We start from the raw sequence: 13,913 nt of genomic DNA, 5'->3' as shown, positions 1-13,913 counted from the left end.
AGAGAGAGAGAGAGAGAGAGAGAGAGAGAGAGAGAGAGAGAGAGAGACTGGGTCTCTCAAATCCTACCCTGAGCAACATACCTCCAACAAAGACACACTTCCTAATCCTTCCTAAACAATTCATCAACTGGGTACTAAGCATTTAAATATATGAGCCTGTGGGTACATCTTTGTTAGAACCACTGCAATCTCTAAAGTGGAACACAGGGAAAGTATTTTTGTTTTTAACTCCCAGTGAATTCATTCTAGTTGAGCTTTCAAAGCACTGATGCCTGAGGCTATGGAGCAAGACTGTGGAAGTAGATAGATGTATGATCTCTCCTCTGCCGTATTCCACCTCTGAGACCTCAGATAGCTGAACCAGTCTGTCTGAGCCTTACTTCCTCCATCTACAAAACAGTAAGATTAGGGTGATGCCCTTGAGGGGGTAAAATGAGACAATACACATGACAGTAACTGATGATGATTCTATCAAGATCCTTAGTCCATGCTCCGTAAGAGCCAGCTGTCACTCTGTCTGAAAATGACCTTGATAGTCTGTGATCTTCTTTTCTTTTCTTCTGCACTGATAAAAGACATAGTAAACTATGAACTTTATGAAGCCATGAGGCCACAGTGGCATGTCACGCTCTGCCAAGTGCCGTGTGTGAAAGAGATAAGGCTAATAGACTTGCCAAATATTTGCCCTATTGAGTTGAAATAGAGGGTACAATAAAGGAATTACTAAATAATTGCTAAGTGATTGTAATAAAGGCTATAAAGTAAACAAGAAAGGCTCTGGGGATTTAAAAACAAAGAAAAGGCCTTTATCACAAGTGACTCAAGGTTTGTCTCCCAGAGGCTTACTGCACAGTGCACAGTTTAGGTAACATTGGGCTTGTGACTTCACAGTACGATCATCGGCTAATAGCAAGTGTGACTCACTTTAATTTCCAGACCTTTGGGGGTCAAAGACCAAGGAGGCAAAAACACTGGCCAGTTGCCAGCTGTCCCTGGGCCAAGGCAAGTAAGCCACACCTTGGGCTCTGCCGGAATGCTCAGTTCCATGCACTCAGACAGGAAGTATTTCTCTTACAGCTGCTGCAAGAAGATCCAAAATACCTTATCACACAGTTATTCAAAAAGCATGCCCATCTAAACTTTATTTGTCGTGTTCTAGGGAGCTCTCTTAGTTTTTACCTTTGCATAATAAAATGTAGTCTAACATCATAAGGAAAATAGTAAGTTATGTTCCTCTTCCCAAGAGTTTTAGGGGTGGTGGTGGTTAGGAGATGGGCCCTAGATGACAGTGTCTATTTAATGGAATGTAAAGAGAGATTCAAAGAGGAAGAAGCTAGAGGAGTCATACAAAGACTGAGCAAGTCTGAATAGCCATGACACTGTGTACCCAACACTTTGATGCTTCCCCAGGGGGAATGTGGTCCATGTGCTAAAAGGTCAGAGAAACCCCACTGTGGAGACTTCACGCTAAGAATAAATCCCTAGAAGTGTTTATGGCTCTAAAGTTGACAGGCACAGGGGAGTGGAGCCCAAGGGCTTTGGGACTTGCCATTCTCTCAGAGTAATCATACCTTGTCCAACTATCCAGGGATACCATGTATTTTGGAGATATCTATAATTCCAAGTGTCCCAAGACAGACTGAGGTCTCAGACAGGCTAAAGCCGACTTCTGAAGCTCAAGGTGTTCTTGTGTTAGTCAGTTCTTTCTTACTGTGACAATACACCTGAAGGAAACCCATTTCAAGGGAAAGAGTGATTTGGACTCATCATGTGTCGATAGCCATTTGAGCCTATCACTGTGGGTTCTGAGGCAGACACCATAGGCTTTGCCCTTGTTGATTCCTTCAAGCTTACCTAGAAGGCAAATGCTACAACTACCACATAGAAAACTGAGGCTAATAGAGCTTGAAAGGGCTGAGCTGTGCTACTGATTTCCTATAAAGCAGAACTCAGCTTCTAGAGGCTCACAATTCTGTCCTTGACAGAATCTTGTGACTCCCCTGCCCGTGCAGTCATTCCCAGAGAGAGGCTTAAGCAGAAGTCAGCATGCCAGCCTCATCTAGCAAGAAAGAAAACCAAATAAACAGTTGCTACAGGAGGACTCAGCTATTCACTAGAGTCATTCAAGAAAACAGGCATGGGGCTGGAGATGATGGGTCCGCCGTGAGGAGCACTGGCTGCTCTTCCAGAAGACCCAAGGTCAATTCCCAGCAGCCATATGGTAGCTTACAACCCTCCATAATTCCAACTCCAGGGAATCTGAAGTCTTCTTCTGGCCTCCATAGGCAACAGGCAACCACCTGTGATGTACAAATGTGCACACAGGCAAAATACCCATGCACATAAAATAGAAAATAAAAACATTTAAAAGTGGGGGGGTAGGGAGACAGGGATAGCTGCTGATTTCATCAAACAGATACTCCCAGCATTCTGTGGCTTTATTAAATGAGAAATGAAACTCAGAGCTGATAAGGTGGTTTTGTGATTAAGCACTGGCTTCATAGGACTAAGCGCCTGAATTTAGTCCCCATTATTCACAAAAAGTTACAAAAAGGTAACTCAAAAAACTATGTCAAAATGTTGTCCTTTAACTTCCAAACATGTGTCATGGTACACACACACACACACACACACACACACACACACAGTAGTAATAATTAAAATAACAATAATAATTATTTATTTTAAAAAATAAGAAGGAAACCAAAAAAAAAATCATACTGAAAACTCCTGGACATTTCCCTGTGCTTCCCCCACAGTCTCTGAAAGTGAATTCCAAAAGGTTAAGTGTGGTTTCACTACAAATGTAGGTGTCAGTTTCATCAAGAAGGGAAGAAAAAGCTATTCACAGTGAACGTTGAGTCCTCCCTCAAAACCACAAGAGAAGAAAACAAAATGCAGCAGAGTAAACCTTGGGCCAAAAGACTCAAGGTCTGTATTTTCTTTTGCCTGTTTGCTTGGCCAGTCAGTCTGTATATCAAAATGATTGACTGTTAGTCAGCCAACCTCCAGCATTTAGGTCTGGGCAATACTGTGGGCTCTGAGAAAAACAGAGATAAAGGAGAGCCTGGGACTTTTGCTTCTATCCATAACACATTAATAGCTAAACATTTTACTGTCCCTGTGACCTTGTGACTGTAAAGCTAGACAATATATGTGAAGTATCTACTTTGCTCACCTAATAGCAGGCCATATACTATGATCCTAAGGAGAAATAAGTATTTGGCACCTGTTCCACCTTTACCACCCTTTTCTGCCCATCCAGTTTCCTAATGGGAACTCTGGAAAGAGGAGCCCAAAAGACAGCATAGAGTATCTACAAGGTGAGGGAAACTCACATTGGGTTTAGGGGCTGTGATGTTTAATAGTTTTTAATAGTCAGCTGGACACAATCTGAAGTCAGCTGGGAAAGGAGTTGCAATGATGTACTGTCAAGATTGGGTTTGTCTATGGGCATGCTTGGGAGAGATTTTCTTAATTGGGTTAATTAAGATGGGAATACCCACCTTGAAAATGTGCTACACCATTTCATGGGCTGCCCCTGGACTGTAAGGGAAGGAAAGAGCTTGCCAAGCATTGATATGCATGCATTAATTCATCCCTCTGTGCTCTTAACTTGTGGGCTGATCCCCAGTTGCTTCAACTGTCACCTTGACATTCCCTGCTGAGATGAACTGTAACCTGGGATTGTGGGGCAAATAAACTCTATTTTAAGTTGCTTTGTCAAAGTATTTCCATCTTTAACCTAAGGGTGCCTATCCCATAAGATATCCCATCAGTGACTGTTGAGGAATTTATGGAGAAGCACACATAGAAGGATGCTGGAGATGGAAGAAGGAGTGCTACATACATCTTCAGGCAGGACTACACAATACAGAAACATTGTATAAAATGACTGCAAAAACCTAAGGGCTTGCCTACTACAGGGATAAAATGAAGTTATCACAAGCCATCAAATAGCCAGATCACTGTAACCCTAGGAACAACAGAAAGGCCATGTTTAAGAGTAACCTGTACTACATTGTACTTATCCCAAGGAGCCTGTAAAACAAACCTTGAGGGGAACGTTCAGTAATGGAGTATTTGCTTGATATGCATAAGGTTCTATCCCTGGTACTGGAATGAAAAAAGAAGCCCAGACATGTGATAAATCCTGACAAAATAAAAGAAAGAGAGATAAATACCAACATTACAAAGTGATGGTTTGAATGAGAATGGCCCCATAAGCCCATATATTTGAGTGCATGGATTCCAGTTGATAGAACTGTTTGGGAATGATAGAAGATATGAGTGGCCTTGTTGGAGAAGGTGTGCCACTGGAAATGGGCTTTGAGAATAAAAAGGAAAAACTCATTCCCTGTTAGCTCATTCTATCTGCTCTCTCTCTCTCTCTCTCTCTCTCTCTCTCTCTCTCTCTCTCCCTCCCTCCCTCCCTCCCTCTCTCCCTCCCTCTCTCCTTCCCTCTATGTCTCAAACTTACTTGCAGATAAGGATAAATGTAAGCTCTCAGCTACTGCTCTACCACCATGCCTACCTGTCTGCTACTGTGCTACTCTTAATGACAGCCATAGCAAACAATGGTAGAAATAACTTCTAACTGCTTAACACATCTTAACACAGTTGATGAAAGGTTACATCAACTGAAGGAAGCAATAAATGAACACGAGGCCCCACCCAAATCAAGCCATTCTGTACACGGAAGGCAAAAACAAAGGTTACTGTGTAGGAAGGGAAGCATTGCAGTAACTTGGGCATCTGCAGAAGGACTCAATCATAAGAACTTCATGGGATAAGAGGGCTTATAACTTCGCCAATCTCCCATCAAAAGGACAACCACTTCCACTTGTCCATCTCACCTACCAAAAAGTTTTGGAAACTTTTTCTGGAGAAATTTTTTTCTTTGGAAATTTTAACAAACAAACAAAAAATCCATGCTAGGGATAGTATAAATTCCACGTGCAACTGTTCCCATGACTACAATATGCAGGTCATGGTATACGCATGGTAGAATGTGTATTGAATTCGGTTCCTGGTGGAAAGTTAGAGTCTCAATCAAGGAAGAGAATTTTTCCCCACCAGGGGTGCTGAAACACATGAACCTGAGAGAACGGGGCGGGGGGGACTCCAATATGTGATAGCTATAGAGAGTCAACATGAGAATAGAGGTTCATGATGCTTGGGAAATTGTAACTGTGGCTTTCATCTTTAATAAACGTTTGGTAAAGGTAGAATGAGCTGGAAATGTTGAACTTAAAAGAGCCCATAAGGTTTTTAATTAATGTTTTGACTTTTTCAATATGAAAATACAATGCATGATTATAACTAATATCTTTGATTTCACCTCTTGGTTCCAAAGTCTAAACAGCTGCCATCTAGCCCTGTATGAAGAATAGTGTACCAGCTTCTGCTCCACACTCGAAACTGTAACATGAGAGAAACTAGTGATGTCCTAAGGCTACAGAAAAAACAAAACACTCATTCTGCTCAGATTAAAAAAACACATTCTGACTGAGATGTCATATCTACCTATTATTATTGATAAATTCAATGCCATAGGAACCCAAATCCCAGTAGGCTTTCATAAAATAAATACCCCTAGGATGACTCTAAAATACATGAGAGATGGTAAAGAACTTTAAATACTGTAAAGGGAGGCAGTAATTGAAGGATTTCTCCCTCAGACTTCAAGACATAGAAAGCTGATATGGTGACCAAGATTCTGAGCTACTGACATAGAAATAGATTATCATGCCAGTTAAATAAAGATAGCCAAAGCTTCTTCTTTATTAAAAATCTCCAATGTATGTGTCATAAATGGCATAGCATTCAAAGGATTAAAGGAAACCTTCTACACAAATTAAGCTAGAAAAAAACATATATGCTTGTAAAATAATAACACACACATCATAATATCATTTGAGAATCATATGTCCTAAATATAAAAGCTGAAAAAGAAAAACAATATTGCCTTTCTAACCCTAGGATAAGCAAAGATGACTTTAAGACTCTGCGTAGAAAATATCCCCCATAAATGAAAAATCAGATTTCAGAATATGCCAAGGATGGTGAAAACTTCATTTAAAAATCAGACAACACAATAAAAAAGTGAAGATTTAAACATGTGTAACACCGAGAATGATATGAAACTGACCACAAGACATAAAAATGTGCTTAAGAAAGTCAGTCATTAGGAAAATGGAAAAGAAGCCACAGTATGCCCACTAGAATGACATTCAGCAGGGGTCCTCAAAACTGTGGGTTGTTGTGGGAAAAATATTGGGGGGCCGCGGCAGTGCAGTCTGGGGACTTCCACGCTGTGGCGGGTCCCACATGCAGGAGGAGCAGCTAATGTTCCAGCGGCCTATAGGCTTTGGCAGCAGCAGGCCCCAATGACACGAGGAAGTCCTTGGTTCCAGAAAGGTTTATTGTCATGGCGGATGGTGGATGGATTTGGATGTACCCCTGTAAAACTAAGGGCAGTCCCAAGTTAAATAGGGAGGGAGAAAGGGGAGGATAGGGGGAGGATCTGGGAAGGCATGCTTAATTTGCTCTGTCCTCTGGCCTTCATTAGTGTGTAAATCCCTAGGGCCTGAGGCCTCTAGTCACGCCCTCTACCTGTACACTTTGGGAGGGGCTGTCTGGCCTACATAATTCTACGGAGACTAGACTGCTTTTCAGGACCCTGGGTTCTGGGGGCACGCCAAACTCCTGCCAGTTCTCATGCAGAGTCTTGGGGTTCTAGGCAACTGCCCAACCAGAATACCCTTACGCAGTCCCACAGGTTGTGACCCATTTGGGGGTCATATGTTAAATATTTTGCACATAATATATTTCCATTATGATTCATAACAGTAGCAAAATTACAGTCATAAAGCAGCAATGAAGTAATTTTATGGTTAGGGGTCACCACAACTTGAGAAACTGAGTGAAAGGGTCATAGCATTGGGAAGGTTGAGAACCACTGGCCCACAGTAAAAGCATGAGCATTACCTAGTGTTTGGATATGAGGCAGTTGGAACCTTCACACATGGCTGGAGGGAATGTAAAATGGTTCATCCATACTACACATCTGTTGTCTGTCAGTTTCACTTGTTTAACTGCCTAGGACCTAGCCATTCTATACCTAGCTGTTTCTTTCATAGGAAGATTGAATTGTGTTCCCAAAAGAATGAATAGAAAAGGATTAAAGTAGTCAAAATGTGGAAAGAACTCAAATGTCCAAACTTCAAATTTTTCATATAGCAGGATAGTGCTTGGCTTGTGACCACATGTGCAGGTCTTAGAAACACGTATGGAGTGAAACCACAGGCCCCAAACAGTGCAGGCTGTGTAAGCCCATTCATGTGTACTTGTAGAGTAAACCAAGGTCATCTGCAAGGGCAGAAACAGGAACAATGGCCTCCTCTGGGCAGAAGAGAGCTGGCAATGGGAACAGATACTAAGAACTTTCTACACTGAGAACCTATAAGAAATGTGAGGGGTTTTTTTTTTTGGTTTTTTTGTTTTTTCTGGTTAACATTTTTATTATAGTATTTTCTTTTAAAATTTGACCAAGACAAAACAAAACAAAAACAAAACAACACCACCAACAACAACAGTAAAAAACAAAACAAAACAAAGACAATGGCCCCGGAAAAAATGCACAATTTGTTTTAGTTTACAGCACAGAGATCCTTCTCTTAATGGGAGCTGTGCTCTTGGTTTCAGCAATAAGTGAAGGAAAAAAGATCTCACCCTTTTGAAGTTCTGAGTGGAGGTGTGGGTTTTATGCACACACACACACACACACACATACACACACACACACACACATACACACACACACATACACACACACACACATACACACACACACACACACGCACACACATACGCCTGTTCACCTAGTCTATTCCTTAATTCAGGTCTGAAGTGAGGTGTCATCTTCAACACTGTCTATCCTTCCTTCTGCTCCTCCACAAAGCTAGGGGACTCTGAGCTTCCATAAACACCCCCCTCTGTCAATCAACTTTTTTGTTAAATGACAAAACCCCTGAGACCAACACCTTAAGGAAGATTCATTTTGGCTCACAGTTTTAAAAGTTTCAGTCCATAGTCACGTGACCCAGTTGCCAAAGCACAGTGTATCATGATGGAAGAAGTGTGTAGCTTAGGGAAACTGATCCATGGCAGCTAGAAACAAAGAAAGAGGAAACAGCCTGAGTTCCAATAACCTATTGAAGAACATGACCTTAATGACCTAGTTCTCTCCATGAAACCTGGCACCTTAAAAGTTTCACTATCTTCCAATGCTACCACAATTTGGTGGCAACCCTTCAACATAAGACCTTTGGAGATAGAGTGCTTGCTTCAGATGCATGAGGTTCAGTACTCACACAGACATAAACACACACACAATGATAAACATGGACCTGTGTTTATACACACAGACACACACATACACACACACACATGCACACTGATAAACAAGGGCTGGTGTTTATCACCGAACTAGAATGTTAATTCCAGGATAACAAGAATGGAGTTCTATTGTTTTTCCTAGCTCAACAATGGATCAATGGCCACAGTGAGGTAACAAAATTTGAGAGCTCAGCCTTCCAATGACATCCGGGAACAAACACCAGCAAGACTGGGAGTTGGTGAATGATCTAACCTTTCTCTTGAAGGGAGAGCTAGAACTCACATACTTGGAGTTCCTGAGCATGTGGAATTTTCCGCTTCCACAGAGACAAGGAAACTGTGTTACCCAGAACCTGTTGTAAAACAAAGACCAACAATGTGTTCAGAGTCAGTAGTCCAAAACTTTCCACCATGTGACCTTTGGACAACTCCCCAGCATATGAGGCAGGGTGTGTCTCTAGATATAAACAATGAAGATCTCTAGTCAGCCAGAGAACTCGGGGTAGCTGATATCTCAACTCTCCTAGTACTGATTCACAGAGCACTCAGAAACCAAAGTGTCAGGGAAATGTGAGTCCCTGAGAAATGGTCTCTAAGGAAAAAGGTTTATTCTGGTCCATTAAAAAGGAAAGCAATTGACATCTTTCTAAATGAAACCCCACGGGGTGGAGGGAGTTTAGGAGAAGCACAAGGATGCAAAAACCTTAGAAAAATCTAGGGCTAGAGTAAGCATCTAAGGTCTTGAACTCTATTTCCTTCTTGACAGTGGCTCAGGGCCACTACCATGCATTGGTTGTATAACCATGGGCAGTCACTCAGAGCTTTGATCTTGTCACGGCTAATATGAAGATAAAAATCATGTGTTTCCTCACTCTGCAGGACTAAGCAGTAATTAGTTCCAGGTGTAAACTTCCTAGCTCACCTCAAGGGCTCCATGGGTGGTATCCATTATTGTCTTTAACCTGGAGTTCTAGTTCCATGCACTGAACACTATCGAATGTTCTTACCTCTTTCTCCCTTTGTTTTTCTGCTTATGTGAGCACTATTCTACTTATAAAATCTGTGTACTGGAGACCATCAGAGCAATTTAAGTTTCTTTAAATTTTTACTGCAAGGGTAAGACAAGAGTCCTGGAGAGAGGGAGATAAGCTGCCAGGTGCAGCTCCAGACAAAGTTGCTAGCTTTGTGGACTCAACATTAACCCTCCAGATTCCAGAACAAAATGGGGCTCCAGAAAAAAAAAATGTGTTCATGGTTGCTTTATTGTGTTTTCCCTCAGCCTTCCCCTCAGCCTGAGCCAACTGCAGACATACAACGTGCACTTCCACATTCATTCCCATGCACACCCTCTAGACACAGTGTTCACCCCACACATACCCATGCAAATTCACACATACATACTTACCCCTTAGTCCATTTGGACTATAAAAAGGCCAGGGAAAACCCAAAGCTGGGGCATAAGCACTGCTTCACCCAAATGCAAGGGCTGGGCTTTCAGGTTGCTCAACTGTTTTTGAAGTGTCGATTGGAAGGAAGTCATCCAATCTCTAAGCCGACCTGGGCCTCAGCTCTCATTTCTAGAGGCTCATTCATCGCTGGGGAGCAATGGCAGGCCAGATGTCTGTTAATCACTAATTTCAAATGAAAACAAAGCTTAGTATCTATTTATGTCTTAGTCACTGTCCCCTTGCTGCGAGGAGACACAATGACCAAGGAAATTCTTATAAAGGAAAGATTTAATGAGGGGTACTGCGATCAGAGAGATCCTTTCTTATGATGACAGAAAGCAAGACAGCACACAAGCAGAGAGAGGTGTGTGTGTGTGGTGGGGAGCCTGGTCCTGGCCTGGGGTTTTGAAACCTCAAAGCTTGCCCCCAGTGACATAGTTCTTACAACAAGGCCACACCTCCTAATCCTTCTAGTCCTTTTAAAAAGTCTCCACTTCCTCATGATTAAGTATTCAAATACAAGAGTCAATGAGGGCCATTCTTATTGAAATAACCACAATTTATTTATCCAGATGACTTTAGATACATATTTCACACCATCATATTTCAGCAAAATAGATGTTTTCCGCTGTCACACTATGCTTCGGGAACAGTGCTGGGTCCCGAAGGATGAGTGGATCAGAGTTAAACACCCAAGAGTCTAGCAAGCAAGGGTGCTGTATAAGCTCACAGTTGTAACAGATTCTCAGAGATCATATTAGAAACAGGCCTGGCATGCCGGGCAGTGGTGGCGCATGCCTTTAATCCCAGCACTTGGGAGGCAGAGGCAGGTGGATTTCTGAGTTCGAGGACAGCCTGGTCTACAGAGTGAGTTCTAGGACAGCCAGAACTACACAGAAAAACCAAAAAAAAGAAGAAGAAGAAGAAGAAGAAGAAGAAGAAGAAGAAGAAGAGGAAGAGGAAGAGGAAGAGGAAGAGGAAGAGGAAGAGGAAGAGGAAGAGGAAGAGGAAGAGGAAGAGGAAGAGGAAGAGGAAGAAGAAGAAGAAGAAGAAGAAGAAGAAGAAGAAGAAGAAGAAGAAGAAGCCGCCAGTGGTCTGGGGAGATGATTATAAGATGACCTGAAAAAAAGGAAAGGGACCATCCATTCACAGGACAGGGAAGAGGGCCTGACAAGCAAACAGAACAAGTGCGTAGGCCCTGAGCACAGAAGAGGCTTAACCTGTCTCAAAATAGCAGAGATCTAACTCTTCCTGCAAGCTCTGAAGAGTGAGGAGCCTGCTTGTGGCATCAGTGGCTTGGCATGGTTCATATGAAACTCTGCTTCACAGAAGGCAAGCACTTGATAAACACTGATTGGATGACTGAGCTGAACACATTAACTTAAAATATGATCATGCCCATGGGACCTCTCTGTTGATGACAGAAAGATTCTTCTTTTAAATTCTCCAGAACATTTTAACAAGGGATTAGAAATCTTGATTACTCGGTTCATACATGCTTAATGAATCTGCCTTTAGCTTCTTCAGGTAAGAATGAATCTTTTCCGAGCCAGGCAGTGATGGATGATACATTTGATCCCAGGACTTGGAAGGCAGAAGCAGGCCCATCTCTGAGTTCAAGTCCAGCATGGTCTACAGAGAAAGTTCTAGGACAGACAGGGCTAAACAGAAACCCTGTTTCAAAAAAAGAACTTTTCCCTATCAAAACTTTAAACTTACTGCTTCAAGAGTCTTAAAATCTGAGAAGGTAAAATTCAAAAGTGTGGGTTAGAAAAGTTGGTAATGCCGGGCAGTGGTGGCACACGCCTTTAATCCCAGCACTTGGGAGGCAGAGACAGGTGGATTTCTGAGTTCGAGGCCAGCCTGGTCTACAGAATGAGTTCCAGGACAGCCAGGGCTGCACAGAGAAACCCTGTCTCGAAAAACCAAAAAAAAAAAAAAGTTGGTAAAATGCTTATTGTATGTGCATGTGAGGACCTTGTGGGGACCTGAGATTGATCTCTAGGACCTACAAAAAACCAGACACCCGGAACCTAGTGCTACAAAAGCAAGCAAAAGAGGATTCCTAGGCTTGCTGGCCTGCTAATTGAGCTGAACCAGCAAATCCCAGATTTAGTGAGAGACTTTGTATGCATATGCACATACATACATATACATACATATATATACATACACATATACATATATATATATATATATGTAAAATGGGGAGCAACTGAGGACAGTATCAAATGGCCTACACTCACACATACACATACACACACAACAGGAACTTGATAACGTTCTTTTTATTCAAAGCAGTTGAACTTAATTCAGCAAATCCATATTTCTAAGGAAATTGCTGTCATCAGATTCGTATTTATGGAGCAAGGTAGTGAATACCCTGCTCCTAGAACTTCAAAAAGCATTAATTATGCTATGAGCCTCAGATCCTCTCTAAGACATATTACATATGCATATTGCATAATGTTAATTCAGCAATTTGCTAACCATAGGCTGCACAGCTGGAGTTTCAATATGTTAATGACAGAGCCTTTTACTTAAATGAAATGTCAGGGTAGAGTATAGCTCTGTGGTACAGCACTTGCCTGGCGAACTTCAAGCCTTAGCTTCAACCCCAGCATCTTGAAAAACAATGAGATGTCAGCAGCTTTTAAAACGCAGTGGGCAGTGGAAGTGGGCAGTGGCAGTGGCAGTGGCAGTGGCAGTAGCAGTGGTCAGGATCCAAATCTACCATGGTACTGCCTAAGAACACAACATCAATAAGACAGATTTTGTGGGATTCTGCAGATTAACCTGCTGGGCCTCTAGGTCTCAGCCCACATTTCCTTTAAGAATGTGAGCTGAAAGTGCTTCTATCATTAAAAGATACAACTAAATATTGCCCACACAGTGTGCTCAGCAAATAGAAGATGTCAATTCACTAAACAACTAGCAGTCCCACAGGAGATATAAATGACCATGTTCATGGGTGGCTTTCCAGATTTGAGTCTTCCAAAGAAAGGCATTTTCAGAGTCCGAGATCCAATGCTAGATAAAGTGAACCTGTTCTGTTGAAGAATCCGAGGAGAAAATTTCAGAAAATTCACCCTGGTGCAGCCTCCTCCAATGTCTAGAGACAGCGTTTCTTCACCCATCCCTGAGATGAATGGCAGATATAGTCCTGCCCTACCTACTGCTGAGAGGGCCACCTGGAGGCTCATGTTTAAACATGGCTAGCTTGTAATTGTAGCTAAATAAAGAGGTGTGACCATGATGAAGTAGGGCATAGGGTGGATCTTAAAGGCAAAAAAAGATCGGGCTTTCCAGTTGTGGGAACAGTGTGAAATACATAGAAACAGGGAGGGGAGCTGGTTATTTAGAGATGAGTTTGCTAGAGAGAGAAAAGCATAGAGCAGTGATGCAAGTTAAATCAGAACAACTAGTAGAACTAGGCTTCAGACCTTCTGAACTTGACCTTCATGGGGGTGGGGGTGGAGGAGTACTGCAGGCACTAAACAGAAAGGCAAGCTGGAGCTTCTAGAAGACTGCTCTCTGCCAACTGGCTTCCTGCCATGGTAGCTCACTGTTTTCCATTTCCATTCCATTTTGTTTACCTCTGGGAGGATGGGACTAGAAAAGAATTCAGAGATGGAAATGAATGGTTATTTAGATGACGATGCAATGTATGCAGCATGCCCAGTGGTTAGATCCACGCAGCAAGCAAAACAGATAAGGTCTGTGGACTTGGAGAGATTGTATTCTAGTGAATGAAACAAGGAACAACCCAACCACTTCATAAAGACCAGAAATACAGTGTTGGAGTGTGACTGGTGGTATGAGCAGAGCGGAACCAACTACAGATCAAAGGTGACAAACACATGCAGAGAGAGTAAGCAATAGGAGGAGGAGTCAACAAAAAGCCCAAGGAGAGATGGGGAAGGGAAGGAGTGGGCTATAAGGTGAGATGGGACAACAGGGGCCACATCAAAAAGATTCTGTATAAAGAAGAGGAGTGGGCCACAGTCCACAGGCACTAGAGCTAATCAAGGCACTGATGGAATCAGAGCTATATTTTCAAAGATC

Source organism: Grammomys surdaster, unplaced genomic scaffold (genome assembly GCF_004785775.1).
Source record: "Grammomys surdaster isolate TR1022 unplaced genomic scaffold, NIH_TR_1.0 363, whole genome shotgun sequence".
Lineage (NCBI taxonomy): Eukaryota > Metazoa > Chordata > Mammalia > Rodentia > Muridae > Grammomys > Grammomys surdaster.
This window is presented reverse-complemented; position numbering follows the sequence as displayed.